This window comes from Tauraco erythrolophus, chromosome 4, assembly GCF_009769465.1.
Source record: "Tauraco erythrolophus isolate bTauEry1 chromosome 4, bTauEry1.pri, whole genome shotgun sequence".
In the NCBI taxonomy this organism is placed as follows: Eukaryota; Metazoa; Chordata; class Aves; order Musophagiformes; family Musophagidae; genus Tauraco; species Tauraco erythrolophus.
The window spans coordinates 11650008-11674727 of record NC_141468.1 but is presented as its reverse complement, the minus strand read 5'-3'; the positions used below and the strand labels follow the sequence as shown (position 1 = coordinate 11674727).

At 37.9% G+C, this 24720-nt stretch overlaps 1 protein-coding gene across 5 annotated transcripts in view; it reads right to left on the bottom strand.

Annotated features, from left to right (window-relative positions):
- CACNA2D1 (calcium voltage-gated channel auxiliary subunit alpha2delta 1) overlaps positions 1-24720 on the bottom strand; it is a 437667-nt gene that overhangs the window by 207013 nt on the left and 205934 nt on the right. The window lies entirely within an intron of this gene.

The window sequence follows — 24720 nt, the reverse complement described above, 5'->3', positions numbered from 1 at the left end:
CATACCATATAGCAAAACCAACATTTGCTTCAAAAAATTGACTGATGATTTATTTTTTAATGTGAATGGTCCAGCTAAAACTCAGAAACTTATACAGTGAAAACAAAATTAAGAAAAAACGGAATCTGAAATTTTTGTGAAGAAATACATTAAGATAACATATTATAAAAATGCAAAAACTATTTAAATGCATATCCTATATACATTGGACTCTGGTTGAAAGGTAAGTTATTTTACCAAATGATGGTATTTTAATGGCTTAAATAGGCATGATATGAACATACTTGCAACAGTAAATACGTGTTACAAATGGGAGATCATACATTAAGCTATCACAGCTTCTGAATTCTTACAGTTCACAGGAGCATGGCGCCTTGCCTTGATCAGAAGCCAAGCACAACGAGCCATGGCCACGGGTACAAGTGAGCTATGGCACCCATGGCAGTGAAAACAAGGAGTGAGTGTAATGAGCCTTGGTACAGGCTGTGCATCAGTGAATGACTAGAGAACACCTGGGATGCTGGAAAAGCATGATAAAGTCATGGACTGATTTGACTGACATCCTGTGACACTTCTCTTTAAAATCCCCAGTAACAGACACTGTAGGGAAACATTGCCACACACACGTCTGACATGCCAGGAAAGACAAGCACCGAGGTGGAACCAGCCTGTATCAGTGCCAAGCCACTGCCCAGAGCCCCAAACTGTCCAGAGCAAACATCCCATGTACCCCAGGCTGGGCACTGCCGACTCACCAGCACCGTGACCGGGGCAGGTCTCAGCTAACCTGGTACAGAGGCAGTGTATGTGCAAAGACAGCACACTATCCATCACTTGGTCCACTTCATGGCATGACCTTCAAAGGGACACGTTGTCTCGTGTTCCTTTCCTCACTGTGATAATATCCAATTAAATGCTGATTTTAACCACGCTTCATTTAATTTGTCTTGTGCAAATTATATTTAGTAAAGCTGAGTAAGAAGTTGTTTTTCTATCATGTTCAAAGCTTAGGAGAAAACCCTGCAATTTTCACAGTACAATAACTAGGCTTTTTTCCACACCACCCCCGTCCCTGCGATATCCATATGATGCTACATTATACATTTAGTTAGAAAAAACAGAAGTAGTGAAGCGTGTTAAGGTTGCATGCACAGCCTCTAAAATAAGCATAAAATATAGTAGAGAGAGTACTCCTGTCTTCAAATCTCTATAATTGATCATAAAAATCGTAAAGAACAAGACTCCCCAACTTTCAGGTAATTTTCACCATAATTGCTATAGGGAGCTGCCACTAGACTACATAAGCCGGCAGGATGATACTTAAATTCCTGAAAAAAATTAAGAATGCATTTTAAGTATTAATTGCAATTTGGATGTAAGATTAGAAGACAGAAGTGGTTGAATGTGTCAGGCTAAATGCAATCCGACTCCTAAGGTGATGAGAAACACGCGTCAAACAAATACATGAATGAGAATTTACAGATCTGTCTGTTCTTCTGAAATAATACAACATACTCCATGAATAATTTCTGCATAAAGACATCCTATAGCTCAAAGGCCTGTGATCAGAAGGTAATCTCCATTGGATATGCAGATAATTGGTAAAATAAGAATGGAATTCTGTTAATTTTGCCTACTAGTAGGGAAAGTTTTAGCTTTATGAATTGTTTTTAACTTTGGGGATTTTTTTATGTTATTTTATTGTTTTAGTGCAACTGGTGGACTAAATGAGTCAAGTGTGGTAACCAATGAAGCATTTAATTGAAAAATATCAAAGGCCAAATACTTCATGCAGGAATGAAATTCAATGACTGAAGATTTAATGACATAAAAACACATTGCTATTACCCTCTGGTATAGTTGATTATGTCACAGAATGAGTGTCATTTTAGCTAGCCAAATCGAAAATTTCTCTTCAAGGATAATATTTGGATCTACAGTAAATCCACAAGCATTACTATGTAAGCATACAGATAAATATTAACTACGTTCCACACTACAGTTACAATCGAGCACATCACAGTGACTGCGGATGCAGACGGATGCCAAAGGTACATCATTTTTCACTTGTGGCCTTTTAGAATTCTGCTGCAACACACTTGCAATGGAAGATTTTTTCTTGTTGTATTCATCAATCACATTCGTATTAGCACAACGTTTGGTGAGTGGGAGCTTGTATGTACATACAAAATGGAAGGATCCACTCTCTAGCTGGCAGGTACTGGCAGCTTCTTCAATGCCAAAGAAGAGTACTTTAAATAGAAGACTTTCTCTGTTCTTAAACCCAAAATTGTTACGGAACACATTTCTCTTTCTAATAAATACTGGACATGTCAATATAAGGTTCTCTGTACCTAAGACTACCGAGCTCCCTGTCCCCAGTTGGCTACACAACCTGTTAACTTCTGTTACTGCTCACGTTCACGTAGAACTGAAACCCTGATGAAAGTGATACCAACAGTAACAGGGTACAGAACAGAACTACACTCGAGTGAAACCTAAACGTCTTAGACAATAAATTAAACATTTCCATATAGAATAGTTTCATTTTTTCAGAGAAGAGGTAAGTTTAGGAGGTAAGCACCACAAGTCTAAAACAACTTGGGAAGAATGATCAGGGCATCCATTGGCAGCAGGATTTAAGCTTCCAAGCAATTAGATTTTATTTATTTATTTACTCACAGCAGTTCAAAGTGAGGAAAGTTGCCTGTATTGAACAGATGGGGAAATCTGTCACTTCTGAAAATTAAATTTCCCCTGTAGACTTTAATGGGAGAAGAGTAACAGAGAAACAGGCTTTGTATTGGGAAAGATTGTTGTTTTTCTGGGAGTCTGCAATCTACTTGTGTGTTTTAGTTTTGGTTTTCTCTCAACTCAATTGATCTCATAAACACCATGCATTTTTTGCCACTTCCATCCTGTGTGCCCAGTAGCTAAACTACCGGCCAGGAGCTCCACAGCTAAGGCAAGTGTATGGAGAACAACCCTTGGCAGTTCTTTCCACCTTTGAAAGGGAATAATCAGTAAAGCAGGTCTGTATGACAAAAAATAAGACCATAGGCATTAACAAAGCTTCAGCTTCAAATTTCTTCATGCTGAGAATTCAAAGAACCAGAGGCAGGATCCCTGATGTAAACCATGTAAGTAGTAATGAATGGGGCAGGACGAAAAACTCTTGCTCTTATATCATCCTCATTATTTTAAGAATTGCTTACTTGATTGTCTAGTCTTGCCATCACTTGAAAACAGTGTTGAAATGGCTTTAATCCTCTTCAATGAATTTTCAAAATTGCTGTTTTGCAATTTTAAACATTGCGGATGGATTTGCTTGGAAGAAGAATATGCTGTAGAGGCAGCGTAGCAACCAACCTTTCACACAACTCTCTTCAGTCGACATTATGTTCCAAAGACTTTTTCAAACTCTTTTATTTTGGCCTGAGCCAAAACTCGATGAAGTCAACCAAACAGACTCTGGAACAATCCCAGTATGGACATACGTTTCATGTTATAAACAAAGTCACAAATAATATTACTATCCCAATGGATACTAACACCAAAAATCAATATCCACTCCCATTCAAGTAGAAGAAAGATTTATAATATGACTCTGGCATACCCTAGTAGCTGGATAAAACAGGTAAGCATTCAAAAAGTTATTCTCTTTCTCGCCTTCTACCAGCCAAAACTCCCTCAACATTCTTACCGTTTCACCAAAGAATGACAAAAAACCCCTAGGACTTTATGTGCTTGCATGTGTCACAAACGAACAGGACAGAAAAGGAAAAGGAGACTCTTCTGGAGTTAACAAGTTTAAAGGAACCGGTTGCATATATAAAGAGATACAAATAACCATCTTCCGTATTCCTTCTCCAGTCCTCTAAGTCAAAAGCAAGATAGGCAGAGAAAATCCTGAGAGATAAGGTTTTAAATCCTTTTTAATTTTAGTAAATATATTCTTCCAAAAGGTTCAGGAAACTGCTAATCTTCTCACCACAATAACTTCCTCAAAGCATAAGCAACTGCAAATGGCTTCTTTTTATAAGACAGAATGCAATAGATTACAAAGCAGATTTCCAGGTGGGAAAATGAAATTAATTTGTTAGCAGCTAATTAACCTCTATATCACACTATCCTATCTGTTTAATTAAAGCAGCAAAGTATGTGCATTTTAATTTATTCAGCATTACTTTCTTTAGTTGATGAAAGAACATAAAAATAAAACACAATAAAAAAATAAAATTGATCTAAAATGATTGCAGATTATCTAGACTGTAAACACTAGGAGTAGTATGGTATAAGAGGCTAGTTAAACAATTTGGACATGATTTAAACCAGATTTGTAGGATATCAGCTTTGGCATTCTGAATTCATGCTTACGTAGGTGATAGGATGTAAAGAACTGGGCTACATTTATTTACATCTCTTACATTATCATAACTTAATACAGAAAATATGCTAGTTCTCCAACTCTAACAAATCTGCAAAAAAGATTTCTTAACCAAGTAACGGGTAACCCTATAATGCAACTTTTCCCAGAGAAAATGAGTTTACATTTGTTACATTGCTATTGTGTTCTATTCATTATCGCCAGCAAATAAGCTCACGTTTCGGAATGTTGCAATCAGTGGTTAAAAAACACTTAGAACGAATCAAGCCTTTAGTCATATGGCACTACAGTGGAGTAAAAATCCAGGTGGGGAGTTTCTCAGTTATCCACACTGGTGACTAGTATCAGGTGTCTTCCAAGGCTTATCCCAACCAGCTGTGCACTGAGGTGGGAGCCAGCCACAGCAGTCCCTAGGATATCTCTCTGGAGCTTCATTATCTCAAACTCCAGAACTTAGAACCTGAGGATAAATGCTTGTGTCTATTTTTAAAATGCTATTTCTGCTACTTTTTGCACGCAGATTCATATTTATTTAGCCTACACTCAGAGTCAATCAGCAGCTGATAAAACTAATTAGTGCTAAGCAGAGACATAGCTAGGAAAAATGCTGATAGATTGTAACTAAGGAGACAAAGACTCTCAGTGGAGAAACCTTGATTTTCTTGCTGTTTGCTTTTTTACCAAATGATAGCCAAGTAGGATACAAATATAGATATATAGAAATATAGATAAGATACATATATAAAGAGCAAACTACACAAAAGTGCACTACACAAGTAAATGTATACTATCCTAAACCCTATGGCTTTGTAAGGCATCAAACAACTGATAGACATAAGTAGCAAAATTTTTCCTATTTAATCGACTACATAAAATGCAGAGCATATCCTCGAAGTGATTTTTTTTTGTTTCTGGCAATAAAATAGACACTATTATTTTATAAGCAAGGTTATCCTCTCTTTCAATTCCACACGCTTACCATGAAAATAATCTAAATACATCCAATATAAGTCTAACAAGCTTATTCACAAGCAATGGCATGAAGCTTTCCCTGCAGCTAGTGGAAATCCATTGAAGCAACAGGTCAAATACAAAAAGCCCATTTTTTTAGACCAGAATACCTTCTTAGAACTTTTACTCAAAGACTTCCACTGTGTTCTAAAGTCATAATTTAAGCTCCTACTTTCTTGGGAACTGAAGAGCAGTTCATGATACCAAAACAAAAACCAATATTATGAAAACAAAGAAGTTGTAGGTATTTGCAAATGTTGCAGGAATTTTGAATTATCAGTGCTGCTAATTTATTCATAAACTTGACAATATAATGAGCAGATTGATAGTTGGATTAATTTGTAGAAGTCTAGGAACCATCATCTTAAAGATCTTAAAGACTATGAAGGCAAAGAATTTAAAAATAAAGACAAAATTTGCTTATGAATATGTGCATTTCAGTGAGAAATTAAGAAAAAAAAAAGCAACCACATTATTTTAGTGTATGTTTGGCTCCAAAAAAATTAATTCATCTGCATTTATGGTTTGATCCATTCAGATTATGTTATCAAATTACTGAATATAATATATAGCAATCTATGTATAATATATAAATTAACAACATTGAAAAATATTTTCCCTGCTGAAATTATACCAAACAAAACTAAATCAATATTTCAATGAAAGATGAAAACATGTAAGATTGATTTTTATATTTATATACATACATATGCTCTGAGAATATACCCAATGGTTCAAACAGCTCCACAGAAACAGAAATTTCCTTCTCTATTTAATTTTCTTCTCCATTTCTCTCTTCACAAAGAAATACTATATGGCAAGGAATATATTACACAAAGTCACTGTAACTCAATTCTAAGCAAAAGTCATTAAAAACATTAATGTCTTTTAGGAATCTCACTGGAATATAAAAAATGTCTACATTTTGCATAGTTCTCCTTAAACTGCAGCAGCAGAGGGTTTTATATATCTCTTTCTCTCCTTTTTTTCCTGTACGTAAAATCTAAAATATAAAGATATTACAACTTGTATTTCTGCAGGCAAGTTAAACATACACTATTTTTTCCTTAGCATTACAATACTGTGTAATAAAGGAAAATATAATTTTCATATATAAATTATGAAAGTCTGATACAATCTTTGGATCACATCTTATATAGCTGACACTGACCTGTGAAGTTAATCAGCTCAACTAAATAAATTTTTTAAAAGCATTTGATTTCTTTTCCTGTCTGCATCAATTCTTCATTTGGTTTATTCAGTCACTTCAAGTGTGCCCATAAAAACCTGCAGAGTTGTAACATACAAAAAAGCAATTGCTATGAATTTTCTCATAAAATTTGCTTGGAAACTAGAAAAAATAACCTAATTTCTCAATTTCCTCCTAAATGTGAGAAGTACCCTTCCAGAAGGTAATAAAGTTCAAAGCATCTTGGGCCATGTCTTCTTTTCGGGTGCCTTTGGTTCATGCAAATAGCAAATGTGTCTGGCGTATTGACTTTTAATTATTTTAATGGGCCTCTTACAAAGATAAATCTTACCCACTTCATTAAGATTTTATTTTAAACGATTTTGCAAGATCTCTGATGTCTTAGAAGGAAAGCAACTGTGGACATCAGTTCCCAAGCTTTAAGAAACATTCTGTGTTCACCAAATTAGTAAAGAACATCAGGAATCATAATTTAATTATTCAGCTTTGACATCCGTTTTGTGCATGTCCTGCACCCAGTCACTGCAATAAGGCAGAGCTCCACGAGTACACCTTATTTTGGAAGCAGTTCAGTAGCACGAGACAAGCCAGCAGCTGGAAAATGTCATTCATTTTACTATTTAACATAAAATGATAAAGACTTTTCCAGTTAATCACTACAAGCAAAGGGACCGTATCAAAATAAAAATAACTAAAACATAATTACTTTTCTTCTTAATTATTGGATACATTATGCTGGTAGGCTAGAATTTATGCAGAAGAGCAGTGAGATTTAAGACCTGTATCAACATCTAGTTATTATGTTTCTCATTCTCTATCTTAACAACTGCGCTAAATGAAAAGTTATTTGTGTTTTCTTCCACAGATCACAACAAGAGTTTTTACACATCACTTATTTGATGCTTGTGCCACAAACTGGAAAGAAATACTGAGATACTTGAACTTCTGGATAAGCTGGTTCAGCTATGGCAGCAGAGTAAGGCTCCTGGATGGGCATTTGCACTGTCACAACCACAAAGTGCTTTATTTCAGGGAATTTCACACGTCTTTTGATAGTGAACTGCGCAATTTAAAAAGACTTCATTTTCTTTTTTTAATAGTGAAAGGACACGACTTCTTTTTACCACCCAGTCCTGTCATTTTCTAGAGATAGCAGGGGGGGTTCTTTCTCAGTTTTGGTGTTTTCCTGAGTACCATGAGACATACGTAAAAACTACCAAAACACATGTTTTTTGAAAACAGGGAACAAAGAAAAATAAAAGAAACCAGACACTAGCTACATCCTCCAATGTTTTGATGGAAGATGCTCCAATAGTTGAGTACTAAACAAAACAGAACAGTCCAAGATATAAGTAGGAGGGAAAAAAAACACAAAAACAAAAGCAAAAACCAAACCAGATTCTTTAATTGTCTTGTGTTTTCATATAACTTAGGCAAATCAATTTGTACGAGTAAAAATTGAGAAATAAATAGCAAAAAGCAAGATGCTCAAACACAAGGTTATATAAAGAAAAACAAGCAAGATTAGAAATAGATGTCCCTAAAATACATTATGACTTATTTCATATTTTTGTTTGACAATTAATCTGGAATTCTGCATAGAACCAGAAACAAGGATTGTATCTTTTTAAACCTGGCTGCAGTCTTCTCTTTTTCTTTCCCTTGGTAGAAATCCCTTTTTTTTTTCCTTTTTTTTTAAAATCTTTTCTCTTTCAGTAAAATAGAGATAAGAACTAATTATATCCTATATATACCCTGCAATGGTAAGAGCAGTTAGGACCCAACATTTGCCAACATCCACTTATGGACAAGTAGTGTCCCATAGCCCTGCACACCCTTATGAGCCCGCCCAGCGCTGAGCAGCACCCCAGGGCCTCCCCTGCCTGCCCATGGGCCCAGGAGCCCTATTTCAGCTCAGCCTGGGTCCCTCAGTCCCTACCTCAGTGACGGGCTAGGAAGCTCTGTCTCCAGCCCTGTCTCTGACCCCATATCCTAGATGGACCTCTGCCCTACAACAGACCCCTTGGATGTACGCTGCAGCTCATCTCTTTCCCTGGCCCCATCCCCTTTTCCTTCTGATGGCAGCCCCGAAATGGACCCTGGATTTGGTTCTTCACTCACCATGTCTAGAACCATCAATGGACGCTGTTACCAGCACCCAGCTCTGCCTTGCCCTGGTCAGCCCCACAGCCTACACTGGGTCACCTCCAGCTCCTGCTCGCCCACCGGTCCTTGCCACTGCCTGACCTACCTATTGACTGTGTGCGTCCATTTGCCCCTCTTCCCAGTTTTTTCCAACCCTGCTGTAATCACTTTCCAAAATTCTTTTCTGAGGTTTACCCAAATTTTCAGTAAATAATGGCACTTATCTTTGCTCACTATCATTTCACCCAAATTTCCGCCATCTCTCATATCAAATCCTCTGACATAACAGAAGATTAATTTGGGGGAATTTTGCTAATGAACTAGATAAAAATGTTTTAACTACTTAAAGTAATCATTTTCAGCCTTATAGAACCAAAGTAAACTAGTATCACCACTGATACTTCATTTGCTCTCCAACATTTTATTTTACTTGCAAAACTGACAAAGTTATTCTGTAAACTCAGATCACCCACTTACGTCCATGGCAGCTTTATCCTGACTCTAGCTGCATTCTCTTGATGAAGAAAAGCAGCTGTGGGATGTTTGTTTACTTGTTTGTTTGTTTTCTTGTTTTGTACTTTTTTCTGGTTTTTTTTTTGTTTGTTGATTGATCGGGGTGGGTTTTTTTGTTTTTAATTGGAAAGAGGCTTTGGAATATCTGTGCCAGCATTTTTCTCTAGACCAATTTCCATACTTCTAAAGAAAGGCCACTCACATTGCCTTTTTCTGCTCACTGCTGGATAAGAAATGTTAAAAACTGAGTTGTCAAAGAGTATCAGGTATTCTTTACCGGTTATTTAAATGTAGGTATTTCTACCAAAAATGCTACCACGCTCTCAAAGCTAGACAGGCACAGGCAAAGCAAAGCTGCCGGCTATACAGTGCGTAACATTGCAAGGGCAGTAAAATGTAGCCAAAGCCTGCTTTGACTATACCAAAACCTTGGAAAGCCAGGCTGATCATAGAATCATAGAATCATAGAATCATAGAATCATAGAATCATAGAATCTTTGAATTTCTAGGTTGAAAAAGACCTTAGAGATCATCCAGTCCAACCGTCCCTAATCCCCCATTAAACCATGTCCCTAAGCAGTATATCCACCCTTTTCTTAAACACATCCAGGGATGGGGACTCAACCACCTCCCTGGGCAGCCTATTCCAGTGGCTGACAACCCTTTCAGAGAAGAAATTCTTTCTAACATCCAACCTGAATCTCCCCTGACTAAGCTTATACCCATTTCCTCTTGTCCTATCACCCGTAACTAATGTAAAGAGCCCTTCCCCCACCTCCCCACCATCCCTTCTCAAGTATTTGTAGGCCGTAATCAGGTCTCCCCTCAGCCTCCTCTTCTCCAGGCTAAACAGCCTCAACTCCCTCAGCTGCTCCTCATAAGTTTTATTTTCCAGCCCCTTGACCAGTTTAGTCGCCCTTCTCTGGACCCGCTCCAGGAGCTCAATATCTCTCTTAAAGCGAGGGGCCCAAAACTGGACACAATATTCCAGGTGCGGCCTCACCAGTGCCGAGTACAGGGGCAGGATCACTTCCCTATTCCTGCTGGTCACACTATTCTTGATACACGCCAGTATCCCATTGGCCTTCTTGGCCACCTGGGCACACTACTGGCTCATATCAAGCTGGTAGTCAACCAACACCCCCAGGTCCTTCTCCGCCAGGCAGCTCTCCAAAATGATGGCTGATGGCTGTCAGGAGCATGGAGAGAACAGCAGTTTCTCCTTGGAAGAATACTCTTCCTTAAAACCAGTTTCAGCCCAAGCCTGCACACATGTTCCCAGCAGCAGGAGCAGCAAGCTAGGATCCTCTGATTTAATGTTCCAGTTTTGCCTGCTTCTTCTGACTCTCCCTAATCCTGCCCAGGGGCAGAAGTTTGAACAATCCTGGGTTTTAAGAACTCAAAGAAGGAATCAGCTAGTTCTGAATTTGTACACCTTCCTAGTTCAGAAATTGCATACAATTTCAAAAATATTTCAAAACTCTTATTCTAGGCAGAGAATTACTGAAGTACTCTGAAGCATTTTAGCACTCTCACCAGAATCTCTGGTAACACATGTAGGCTTGGGCCCTTACACTTTGTATAATTTGCTTTTAAATTCTTGTACTGTTCAGCACTTCTTTGAAATTCACCTCTTTTCTAAAATTCAAGGTGGACAGGTAGACAAATAACAGAAGATGTGAGGAAAGAGCCAATGCTAGAAATTTTAAACAAGAGAAATAGCTATTGTGAAAAGTGAAATTAAGACAGGTGTTTGATGAAAATGACAGGCAGTCAGAAAGACTCCTGCATATCTAACTAAAAAGGTTACCGAAAAAAGAGCTTAACACTGGAAGAACATAATGAAAAAGAGAGTATGAAGTCAATTGGAAATAATATATTAAATTGATTTGAGGTTGAAGAAATGCATAATTTTTTCTCAAAATTCATCCTGTGATGCTTGAGGGCTATTTCAGCTCAGCTCTCAACAGCACCATTGCCCACTATTACAGAAGCATGAACCGAGCTTTCAGAAAGCCAGAGGAAGGCACTACAAGTGTTTAAGAAGGGATAATGGCAGGTGGGAAACTTAGGCTGAAGTGGAAAGATGAAGGAATGCAGCAAAAAAGGGTGAAGTGTCTTGTCAAGGACGATGCTGTGTTCACATCCAGAAAAGACAGAGGTGAAAACTGGGGAAGAAGGCAGGAGACGATTGCAGCAAAGCAGTCCTTCCCAAACATTTGCCATCAACAACCTTTATGGCAACAGCCAAAACTTTCTGGGCTTCTTTCCCCTCCCTTCCCTGCCCCCTCTCCTTTTCACACAGCTCAGGGTACAAGCATTGCTATCCACCTTGCCAAAGATTTTGTTTTGGTTTTACTTCATGAAGCCCACTGAATGTGATAGGCTGATAACTCTCACAGGTCCAGGAAATGATATGAGCAGAAACCATCCTAACTTTGCTACTCTTGGCCTGGGAGAGTCCTCCAAAACTCCTTCAGCAGGTCTTGCACTGCAAATATCCTCAAACATTTATGCCATGATCTCAGACACTTTTTCAGCATTATGCTAAAAAGCACTATTCTGGTGAGACCAGCACAGTCTGTACATTATTTGGGCATAATGAATTGAAAATAACAGACACATGCAAACCACAGATACCAGCACGGAGTAAGGATCTGCCAGTTGTGCAAACTGAGCCCAAGGGCCAGGACTCTTCCTGCTGTGCGTTCCCCAAAGCTGCTGTTCATACTGAACTCGCTGAAACTATCTATTACATTTTCTCTGCTTGTATGTTCATTTCTGTTCAAATATTCCTGGTCTTTAAAATATGACAGAGGTAAAATTTCAAAAGCACAGGCCCATACTAGTTTAACTGCCTGTGTTTTCAAAGTATCTGAACCCACTAGCTTTAGTCCTTCGCAGACCTGCAAAACAGAGACTCACCTAACAGTGTCCACCTTTTTATAGACATAAATACACACAATTAGATGATCTTTTAATGCATATATACATGTAGATGCATATATAAATACATGTAAAAGTACATACACAGAGGAAACTTTATACAATTAATATATGCACATACATACCTCCCACCTATTTAAGTAGGACTAGTTTAATCTTATACCTTGTCTGATTCTTAAAACATCCCCTCAGCCTTGTTTATGAACACTGAGAAACAGGAAAAAGCATATGTAGTATCTCGCAAATGTGTTAAATGTGTTTAACTCTTGTTACGTTGAAGAAACACAGAAAACAATTTGATCCATTTCCTATCAAAGCTCTTAAAACACGTGCAAACACAGTACTGCAGAGCTCTCATGCACAGATAAAAGGTTCTGATATATTTCTTTTAATATTATTTATCATTATTATTATTACTTATTATCAATATTAGATGACACAGGAGGTGAATGAATGGATTTAAGTGTATCCTTTCTTGACAAACATACCCCAAGCTCAATCAGATGTATGACTTTGCACTGCTGTACTCTTACTAGTACACGTAATCTCTTCAGTTTACTATTTTTGCGTCAGTAAAACCTACTGACATGAATCTGCAAAGGAAATCCAGTCTTGCTGTACATGTCAGATCCTTTCCATAAAGCAGTATTCGTAACCCATAATCGTAGCACGATTCATAATATCATCATTCTTTTCATAAAAATAGTGAGATATTTGCTCTACTGCTGCTGGTAGAATGTCCGAGAATCCATTAAACTGATGGATTTTTCCTTCGATGCTCCGTCTTCCAATTTTCAAGCTAAATTTACCCACAACTGCTATATATCTATTGCTTTAAAGAAAATGTGTTTCCTCTTTAACAGCATTTCCTCTTGGTGTTTATTCTTGACATAGGCTGTTTACTCATCTGTAACCACGGTACTTTTCCGAATAGAGCATGCTTTATTCTCCACAGAGAATATGATGTCTGTGTTTCAAACAAAACACAGATCAATCCTGATCACAGACTGCTGCTCATCCATATTGTGGTTGTTACAGCTGCCTCCAAGACACCCAAGCAATGTCCACACACATTCTGTGGCATAGCACACACCAGGAAACATTTTCAACTGACTGTGCAGGCAGGCCTAGGCGAGGTTATATCCTGTCTCACTTTCTGTATGCCTCCAATGTTATCTCAACAGGTTTTATACCCTCAAATACTCTTACATGTCCTGCTGTAACTGATATAGCACCTGAAGCATGTGAACTCCTTAGTTTCAAGCCTCGAAAATATTATTTTCTAAGCTGTACCACTTTCTTCACATTACTTTAGAAACTTTAAGCAGAAAAGCACAAACAAGCACACACATATTGAGGCGTAGAGCCTCCTAGATATAGAATCATAGAATGGTTTGGGTTGGAAGGGACCTCAAAGATCATCTAGTTCCAATCCCCCTGCCATGGGCAGGGAAACCCTCCACTACACCAAGTTGCCCAAAGCCTCATCCAACCAAGAGAAGTCATAAGACCAAGTCTAGTTTGAACACTGACAATCTATGCCACTTGGTTCAACAGTCAGGTTCCTAGATTTGTTTCATTCAGCAGTATAGATTTATAGAGGCAAGCTTTAGAAATCTGGTCCAGTCTTGAACTTATTTCTTAGAGAAATTCCTCAGGGAGCCAGAATTAAGACTCCAGCCCCTTCTGTGCAACAAATATGCACTAACAAGAATGGGTTAGGAACAGGAAAACATACAGATTCGAGATTGCTTCTGCTATCATAGGGTCACTTCACCTACAAAAGCCTTTCACAATAGTCAAGCTGGCATTGCTGACCCTCTACCTTTCGCTCCTTACCCTACTCTTTGCAGGAGTTCGAAAGTGTCAAATGAGCTACAGCTTTAGGCAAGTCCCAGACTCTACTCAAACACTGTCTGTGATCCTCATCTCCTGCATTATCCACCAGTTGTCCTTTCCATCATTCCTATGTTTAAACAGCAACTCTCCACCTTGAAGGCATAATCTCAAAACACAACTTAAATTAGCTGAAAGCCTTATGCAGCAACGTTAATATCAGCAAATCTTTACAGATACGTTTCATGAAATTCTTACCCGAAGAAGACTGTATTTAAGAGTGTTGCTCTGTAGTATCATACATATGTTGTACCAGGGCTTACTATGTTTTACCCAATACCAAACTTTATGAAAGGTTTCCAGCTCAAGAAAAGCTTTGCAACAGAATTGCATTGGAGGTGGGGGGGAAGAGAGAGACCAAGAGAGAGACTAGAAAGTTTTTGGAATTAAATCTCTTATGTCCTATGCTCCCCTATACTGAGGAAAAGAATCTCTTTCCAAGTCAGCTGTCAGCAGAAGAAATGACAAGAACCATCACTTGGCATTAACAGATGTATTGATAATATTTTTGAAATTAATTGGTCTTAATCCAGCCTGTGGTTTGGTTTGCTGTTTGTTTTGGGTTTTTTTCTGTTAGTATCTCTCACCAAAAGGAAAAAAAAAACAAACATCCTTTGCTGCAGTAACACAACCCTAGTACAAAATACCTGCACATACTAGTAAAACAGAATTAAAATGTTCTATCAGAAAGGTGGAGAAGTGCTATGGCAAGACTACATACTTCTGCAATGCGTATTTTAAAATACTTCAAGTCTAGAAGTCATTTAAACTACTACACCCATAGCAAATTGGATGGAATTAAACTTGCCTATGTGGAGAACATTCAGTCTGACAAAAAACTTTTGCTGGAAGTTTTCTTTCACTTTTTAGGTGGAAAAAAATCACACACAAAGCATAAGAAGTTGTATCAGGAGAAAACACCAGAATTTTGTGCAAGCACAGAAAAAAATCAATAGAGCCAAGCTCCTTAGTTTTACTGTTCCTATGTGTAACTCTTAAGAAATGCAAAACCGAAGTTCCTCTCTTGAGAAGCGATAATGCCCAATGGACTAAGAAGAGAATCTTATCTGAATTAATTATTCATGAGTGATTATTCTCCATTTTTAAAACCAAAGATCTGTTCTGGCTTAGTATAGTCATATTTATATTTAATTTTTTTCTTCATCGTTTCAAGAAAATACACAGTTACAATACACAGCCCTTCAGTGCGGCATAATTTGGGAATTCCAAATGGGAACATGAAAATAGAATGACAGTGTTTTTCATAAACACATAAATTACAGGCAGTCATAGAGTTGGCCTAAGCTCTCAAGACTTTCTAAATCCTAATGACACTCAGTAAGTCCTAGAGTTATTTTTGTATTAATTAATAAAGTTTCTATTTGCTCATAGCTAATAGCAAAAATGAACTGGAGAAAAGTAAACAAATGTTTAACAGCCCACATTTCTGGTCAAATCAGGTAGAATTTTTTAATGTTTCTTTGCACGACATAGAAAAATATTAGCACACTGTTAATTTTGAAGAGTTTCTCTGCTCGGTGTTATGCATGTCTCTCATTTTGTGGCAAGCCTACAGAAATATCTGCCATGACTTGAATCACACATCGTTATTTTCAGTACATAGAATCATAGAATCATAGAATGGTTAGGGCTGGAAGGGACCTTCAAAGGTCATCTAGTCCAACCCCCCTGCAAGGAACAGGGATATCTCCAACTAGATCAGGTTGCTCAGGGCCTCGTCCAACCTGGCCTTGAACGTCTCCAGGGATGGAGCATCCACCACCTCTCTGGGCAACCTGTTCCAGTGTTCTACAACTCTCATAAAAGAGTCACAATTTCACTTTTAGTTTAAATTCTAATGAGAATTACGCTATACTCAGGGGATGGAAGGATAAGAATTGCCAAATTCCTTGAGTAGAGTGCAGCTCTCCATAACAGGATTGTCCAGTACTCCCAGAGCATTTTAAAGTCTATGCAGAATGAAACTCCTATTAAAATTTCTGTTGTATACCGCACAAGCCACTGTTCTTGGAACATCACTTCTTGGTAGTATACTTTAAGTATCTGGAAAATGCCTTTTTTTATTATTATTATTATTTTCTTAAGCCTTCAGGCCTTGTCTCCTTTTTTTTTCCTTTTTTGACACAGTGTTTCATGACATCTCTGAGGCCTATAAATGCTTAAATATGTAAACCTTCCAAGTTCCATGTTAGCTCCTTTTTCTCTTTCTAGAGATGATGAGTTGTGACAAAGATAAGCTGAATTTTCATGTAGTAACTTACAGGAATCCTGTGGCAAAAGAGCAAGGGAAGCTACCCAGGCCTGTATGACTCCTACGGTTTTATCATTGGAAAAAATAGAAGGAAATGGAATGAAGAAAAACATAAAATATCTCTACCTCCAAAAATCCAACCCACTCACCTCTTTCAGAATTTCAGAAAGGCTCTATTTTAATATGAAATTATACGCGTAGTCCTGAGCCCATGCCTATATATTTCCAGTAGTTGTCTCTTTTGACAGGAAACATTTTAAAAGTATTTTAAATCTTCTTTTTTTTTTTTTAAATCTCTGAAGTTTGCTATTATGAATGACATTCTTTCTCTGAAGTAAGAATTAAAGTTTTCTCATATTTTCTGAATTTCTCTATCTTTTAGAAGTCTCTCCATTATGAAAAGCTATATTTGAATGTCACTGTCTTACTCCATGGATTAACTTTTTGTGCATATTCAGTTATATCAGGTTTTGGGGGTTTTTAATTGAAAAAAAAAAGACCTTTTCTCCTCCTATTAGTAATAGAAAAACAGCAGAGATAAGTAGGTTAATACTCTTTTTTCCAAAACATTTCCTAAATTCAATACAAAAAAGAGTCAGGATCACACGAATGTGATGGGCAATGGGGGCAAAGAGTGTGCCGGGAGATGATGGAACTGGAGGAAACTAGTTAGATCATAGTTATAGTGGCAAGAATGAATGAAGGAGAAAGATACTGTTAGCTTTGAACTGAATATATTTGGTAAAGAAGATTACAGACAAAATAAACAGCACCCTTGAAGTCCATTGCTTATTGATTTTCTTGATAGTGAAGTAATGCTAACAACTACTCATCACAGATTTACATTAGCACCTGAGTTTGAAGATGAAAGGTAAAATCGAAGAGGTAGTTAGCTTCATCTGTGTTACAAACCAATGAACTCTTAGAAAATAGACACAACAGCAGCCTGCAGAAAGCTTTTCTTAACGTATCATACTTCTTTACTGTAAACTAAAGAACCTACTGGGTGTTAATAAATTGAGCACAATAGTACATCTTGCTTTTAAGAAGAAGCTTGTTCAGAAAGCACATTAAAGACTCATTCAAAACGAAGGTGATAATGCATATGTATGGTGTCTTAATAACAAGAAATCACACCTTTCTTTTTTTGTTTCCCAGCTCCTTTTTCAGAAGCACCTCATTTTTCAAATGAGTTGCCTGGTCAATAAATATAAAGAGCATTAGATGTCTTTTAACATATTTGTTTTTTCAGATAAAATGGAATGCTTGAAAGATTCAACACTGATTGAAGGTGTTCCTTCACTTTACTCTAAAAGCTTTTTTGGCAAGCTCCCTACCAGAGAAGCACTTCACTGCCCAGATGAGATCCTTGCAATGATTTATATTATAAAGTTACACTCCTATACTCAATGTAAGCATATTAAGAGATGATAAATAACCAAAATCTAAAGGATCAAGAGACATAGCAGAAAAGCTAGCTCCTTCATAGTAACATATTAAAATCTCTGCTTATATGAAACCTTGATTCCAATTGCAAAGCTACCATCTGCCGTCTTTTTCATGAGCTTCCTAAGTGGTTTAAAATTCCTAAAGTGTGAAAAAATAAATAAATCAAGGATTACAAATGTAATTACAAATGTATTCAAGTGATCACACTAACACTTCTACCGAAGTTATCCTTACACAGATCACATTAGATATTACACAATGGAAATAAAGCATGGAAGAGTTCTCCTGTGGCAACTCAGTCAATGATTTCTAGACTCAAAGACTCACCTGAGACAGTCTATGAAGTTTCAAGACTCCAGGCGAGCGAGCAAGTTTTCTAATGACCTGGATTTTTTTTTTTTCATGCCTTTAAGATGTGTTTCTTCTATCTAGTGCCTCCCAGAAATTTGCAAATCAGAAGGCATCGCTGAGACTTTGTGAATATAATAATCCGAACATTAGGGGCAGGATGCTGGGGATGGACAAGTGGACAGTGAGAATCTGTTCTCTGTAGGGAACGCTGGACAAATTCTGTGCTCATCTGGTGAAGCCTATGTCACACGCCTCCAAACAGGCTTCAGCATGGGCACACTCACAGTGAATTTCTACATGAAGATGAGCCTCGTCTTACTAATTATGGAGATTTTAGGAAAGTAAGGCAAGAGTGCTTAAAATGCTGTATCTGCTGTATCTCCTGTCTTGTTTTGAGAAAGGACTATTGAAAAATTCGCAGAAATTCCTGTTCCTGCAAAATTCACAGTGCATTTTTATTAATAAAAATGTATAAATGATTTGATAAGCATCAAATAAACATTGGAACAACCCTTAAAACCACCCAATTTCAGTAAATATGATTCTTTCTTATTTCCTGTGCACTCCCTACCACTCCCAGTGCACACACAGAGCTCTGTCCTCTGAGCAGAAAGATGTCAACGTGTAAACAATCACTCACAGAAAAAAAGATGATTTCATTCCTTTCAGTGAGATATGGCACATTTAATTTAAATTACACACAAATGAAAGCTCTATGCCACAGAAGAGAAGGTGGCACACTGCCCTTCAGAGAATAAAACATTATCCTCCCTAAAACCTTGACCATCTGCCTGTCAATTTCAATCAATCATTCAGGATATTTTTTTTTTCCAAATCACTTAGGCTTTAGAAGTGGGAGGCCTTATCCAAAATGAATCAAAATCAATGGAAGATGCATTTCACTGGGTTTTGGATCAGAGCATTGCGTGCAGATAGAGACAGCTTTGACACTTTGCCAGTGATGTTAAAACTTCCACAAAATTGTAAAGTATACATGACTTTACTGGGAAAGGATCCCACACCTACTATGCGCCTGTGGGGACCGGTTCTCTGTTTCCCAGGTCTGGAGCCAAATCTAAAAATTTTCCACAGACACTCTTTGCACCCAAGAGGACTATCCGAGGTAGAAGCCATAAGAGAGCTGTAACCTCTCTCCGACGATCTGAGAGAAAAGTGTTCTAGTTTGTTTTCTTCACAGAGTTTTTCCCTCTTTCAAAAGACCAAGTATGTTTACTAAATATACCTTTAGCATTGTTGTAACATCCACCATAAATCACAGACAGTCCTGAAAATCTTCAATCTGCAAGACATCAAGACATGCCAAGCACAGGGAGATGCCTACTACTGCTCTGCTTCTGCAGGTTACCTCTCGGATCAACTCTTGTGATGCGAGACTTGTTTTATCTCAGTTATCCTTTAATCTTCCATTTCTTTGCTGAGCAACTTCTCACCACAGTTTTATGCAGCCAATATTTGTACTAGAAAAAAAAAATCATAACTCCAAAGTAATATTTCCATGACCTTTTGTCTTTACTTTTAAGCCCAGTTGGTACAGAAACACCAGCCTACACTTTATGATCACAGCAAATGCTGTCTCAGAAATAGCAGGACTCAGAAAATCACTCTTTACACAGAAGACTATGAAATGACACTATTGCTTAAACAATAAGGCATATTGAAAGGATTTTTCATGTGACATTTTAATGTGATAATTAATTCCAAAAAGTCTGAGTTTCAGTCTCCACATAAATAAGTGGATGCTAATAGGCCATCCATAAAGATTCCCCTTGTTAAAATACAAATGAGATATCCCTTATGTTTATACATGTGTAAGTACAATTAATATTGCAAGCCAACTGGAAACAAAATTGCTTTAGTTAACCAACCATTGCAAGGCAATCAAACGTGGTATCAAATGTAACTGTAGAAGATCCATTTGGGGAATAGCAGCAATTATTTCATACAGAATCTCCCCTCCTTCTTCTAACTCACGTACAATTTTTTTCCTGCATCTTTATGCAAAAAAAATAATTGGACCATCACAAGTGTCAAAATCAGCCCCCTTTCACTCTGCAGCATACAAGAAAATTCAAACTGACAAGGCTGTTTCATTTAGGAATATTGGTTTGTACCTCTGATTTGTAGCTGCATTAATCTAAAAACATTTACGTAGGTTTTATTTCTCCAGCTTTACACACAGCTAGGGAATTGGGCAATACTGATGGAGCAGGAAGCAGAGAATGGCATTTCTTTATTTGCCTGAAGCTAAGAGCTTTGGATTTACCTTCACAGGCTTCGCAAATACTCTCCAAAGACTTCATAGTTTTCTAACAGGTAAGTATTATTTTAGGGCTGCAGATGTATACTGCAGTTCAGATATTTTAAAATACTTTGTGCTTAATCAGGAAACAACACGTTACAATCTGATATTAATGATTTTTTTCCTTTTTTACTCAGAAAACATTCAGTATTCTTAATTATTATTCTTAATTAATATCTCTTTGAATAATTTTTCACCTTTTAGGACATTAATTAGTAATCGCCAAAGCTATTTTGATATGCAATTATCAAGGTAAAATACCAAAATACATTATCATCCTTATTCTGTTACTGAGCTAAAAAACAATGGTAAATATGTAAGATACATGCTCGTAACTAATTTTAGATTTTTATTTTCACTCTTGAGACATTCAATATAAACCTGAAAAGCACTGACTTACTAATAAAAAAAAATGTACATATCCCCTAGTGTCAATCTGTGTATTTAGAAAGCTTTGCAGGGTAACAGAAGGATAGGAATATGAAAATACTTTAGCTTACACCAGATATTCACTGCTCAGTAAGTTTCCGACTCATAGATTCCCAGATTCAATGTAATATCAATCGGAAATTTCTATGTTCATGGCTATATTTGGGTCTTGTAAACATGAACAGATTATTCCAGATAAAATCAAAATAAAACTTTAAAACTCCTAAACTTTGGTAAAGATTCCTTTAACTAATTAATGTGGTAAGATCATGGAGTAGATCCTCCTGGAAGCTATGCTAAGGCACATGGAGGACAGGGAGATGATTCGAGAAAGTCAGCGTGGCTTCACTAAGGGCAAATTGCACTTGGCAAATTCGGTAGCCTTCTACGACAGGGTTATAGCATCAGTGGAGAAGGGAAAAGCGAGTAGCATCATCTACCCAGACTTGTGCAAAGCATTTGATACTGTTCCACACAACATCCTTGCTTCTGAATTAGAGACTTGGATTCAACGGATGGACCTCTCGGCGGATAAGGAATTGGCTGGATGGTCACACTCAAAGAGTTGCAATCAACGGCTCAATGTCCAGATAGAGACCAGTGATGTTCCTCAGGGGTTGGAATTGGCACCACTATTATTTAATATCACTGTTGGGGACATGGACAGTGGGATCAAGTGCACTCTCAGCAAGTTTGGTGACAACACAAAGCTGTGTGGTGTGGTCAACACACTGGAGGGAATGGGTGCTGTTCACAGGCTTTATGAAGTTCGACAAGGCCAAGTGCAAAGTCCTGCATGTGGGTCAGGGCAATCCCAAGCACAAGTACAGGCTGGGTGGAGAATGGATTGAGAGCAGCCCTGTGAAGAAAGACTTGGAGGTATTGGTGGATGAAACACTGAGTATGAGCCGGCAATGAGCACTGGCAGCACAGAAAGCCAACCGTATCCTGGGCTGCATCCAAAGAAGCGTGGCCAGCAGGTCGAGGGAGGTGATTCTGCCCCTCTACTCTGCTCTTGTGAGACCCCACCTGGAATGCTGCGTTCAGCTCTGGAGTCCCCAGCACAAGAAGGACATGGACCTGCTGGAGCGAGTCCAGAGGAGGGCCACGAAGATGATCCAAGGGCTGGAGCGCCTCTGCTATAAAGACAGGCTGAGAGAGTTGGGGCTGTTCAGCCTGGAGAAGAGGAGGCTCCGGGGAGACCTTCCAGCAGCCTTCTAGTACCTAAAGGGGGCCTACAGAAAGATCAGGAGGGACTCTATTGGGGAGCATAGGACTAAGGGTAATAGTTTTAAACTGAAAGAGGGGAGAATTTGATTAGAACTAAGAAAGAAATTCTTCCCTCTGAGAGTGGTGAGACACTGGAACAAGTCGCCCAGAGAAGCTGTGGATGTCCCCTGCCTGGAAGGTTCAAGGCCTGACTGGATGAAGCTTTGAGTAACCTGATCTGGAGGAAGGTGTTCCTGCCTATGGCCGGAGGGTTGGAACTAGGTGATTTTTAAGGTCCCTTCCAACCCAAACCACTCTATGATTCTGTGATTCTACCATTTATCAAAATGCCCAAACTTTAATTTACCTTTTGTTCTTCTTTGCTTGCTTCTGTTGAAGGAGTTGGCACTTAATGCACTATAGTACTAGAAATACTGGAAGATATTCTACTCTCATTCAGTTAGAAAGACTAGGGAAAAGCGATTTTGTTAGATGTGGATTTATGTTTCTGTTAATGGGTTAGTCCCAACCTTTTTTATAAAAGGAAAGCAAATTCTCTCCTTTAGACAATTCGGGCTGTTTTTACATGAAATTATTAGCTGAATTAACAAAAATGAGGCTGTGAGACCAAATCTGAGTCTTCAAAGATTTTTCCCTGTACCAGCTAATTTCGAAAGACCATATCTGAGGATGCTGAATTTTTATTATACTGCAATATTAACCTGAAAATAAAATATTTAAAATTATTCAATGCTTACATGCTTCTTTTGTTGCAAATCATGCAATATTTTTTTTTTATTTTGAATATGATGATAGGACAGGCACTCTGGCAGCCTTTCGATCAACACGTCCCTTGTAGCTCTGTATAGACCTTGGTATTATGGCCAGTCCTCTTTGCTCTTCCTCTTTTGGATTTGATCCACTGAATGTTTGTGATATTTTCTCCCTAAAATTCCAGAGGCCATTATTTAGCTGCAATCTGGCTGTCAGGGACGTTGCTGATCACGAGCTCATTAGAAGCAGAAATAGACTGTCCCAAAGAGTTCCTTTCTACAGTGACTCGTGCAATGCTGCTGGAAGGGCTTTCATCATCCAAAACCAAATCCTGAACAAGAAATAAAGCTCGTACAGCACGAGGTCCATTCATAATGCTATCATAAGCACTTTAAGAATCCTCATCCACAGGAAGTTTTACAGTACGCCTTCTATTTTCCATCACAGCCATTAGAAGAATGAATCTTCCAGAGAAAATTAAGTTTATCTGAAAGATCTGTGTGCAAACTAATTTGTGCAGACGTTTTCTAAAAAGTAGGCCAGAAGAGAGGAAAGATTACTTCTGGCAAAAATGAAACAAATTAAATTATAAGAAGCTTAATACATTTATTTAAAATTTAATTGCATAACCTAATGTCAAGGTTATTATATGGTGTACACTGTTCTCATCCAAATTCCAAACAGTAAAGCACAAGCTCGGTTTGCAGTTACTTTATTATAAATCCTTTCTTTTTTAATTATTTTTACTTTATTCTGACCACAGCCTTTGCCCGAGCCACAACATTAATATAAAATCACATTTCAAAATTACTTTGAGATCTCTCCCTGGCAATGAATTGTGATGAGACCAGAAGCCTCTCTGGTACGACTGACTTCTACCGCAAGTAAAGGGCAAAAAGAGAACCGGTGTGTACAACAAGAAGTAAAATGATTTGAAAGAGCATCTGACTGTATCCACACTGCTCTGCACTGAGTCCATCAAACCTGCAGGTTTTGTCTTCCATTCAAAAAAGAGACAGATTAGCAGAAATGGTCGCTGTAGCATTCTCATTATTGCATCCCTATGGAATACACATTCCGGGGTTTACTGCGTATTGGAAGCTGTGCCTGTGCAAGGGAAGCATTCAGGCTGTGGCCAGACCCTCTCTGCTCTCCTAAAAGTCAGTTATCTGAATTATTTACCCTGAACTTAGAGGTCTTGTTTGTTTGTTCATTTGTTTTCAGTATTCCACCTTCAAGTGTCTGAGGAACACAGGATCAGAAAGGCCGTTACAGAAAAGCCTTGCGCATTTAACTGTGTGCTGTGCCACCAGGATCCCAGCGGATGTGCAAACGCAGCCTAGGGTTGTAGCAGCACCACGTAAAAGCACCATCTGCTTTCATTTCAGAAGGAACAGATAATGAAGGCATAATATGACTTTGACACTTAGCAGGGAACTGTAGCCTAAACCCAACAGGCTTATAATCATGCAGGACAACATTAATTTTGCTTGATCAGTAATAAAGAATTTATGTTGTACATTTTACAATCTTCTCACTCGTTTTTCAGTACAGTCGGAAATGGCTGAAGAAGACAGCTTTATCTTTCACTAGGTTAGGGTCTATTTCAGTATTACTAGAATACTGAAAAGAAGAGATGCAGTTATTAAAGCATAGAAACGATTCTAAAAAAGTAGTCTGTGACTATTAATATAAACAGTCACGTAGATAACCAAATCCTTCTGCATTGAGCTTTTTCCTGCTTTTTTCAACCACATATGCAAAAATAACTTGTAAAAATCTTTTCTATGATTCTCTGTTTCAGAGCT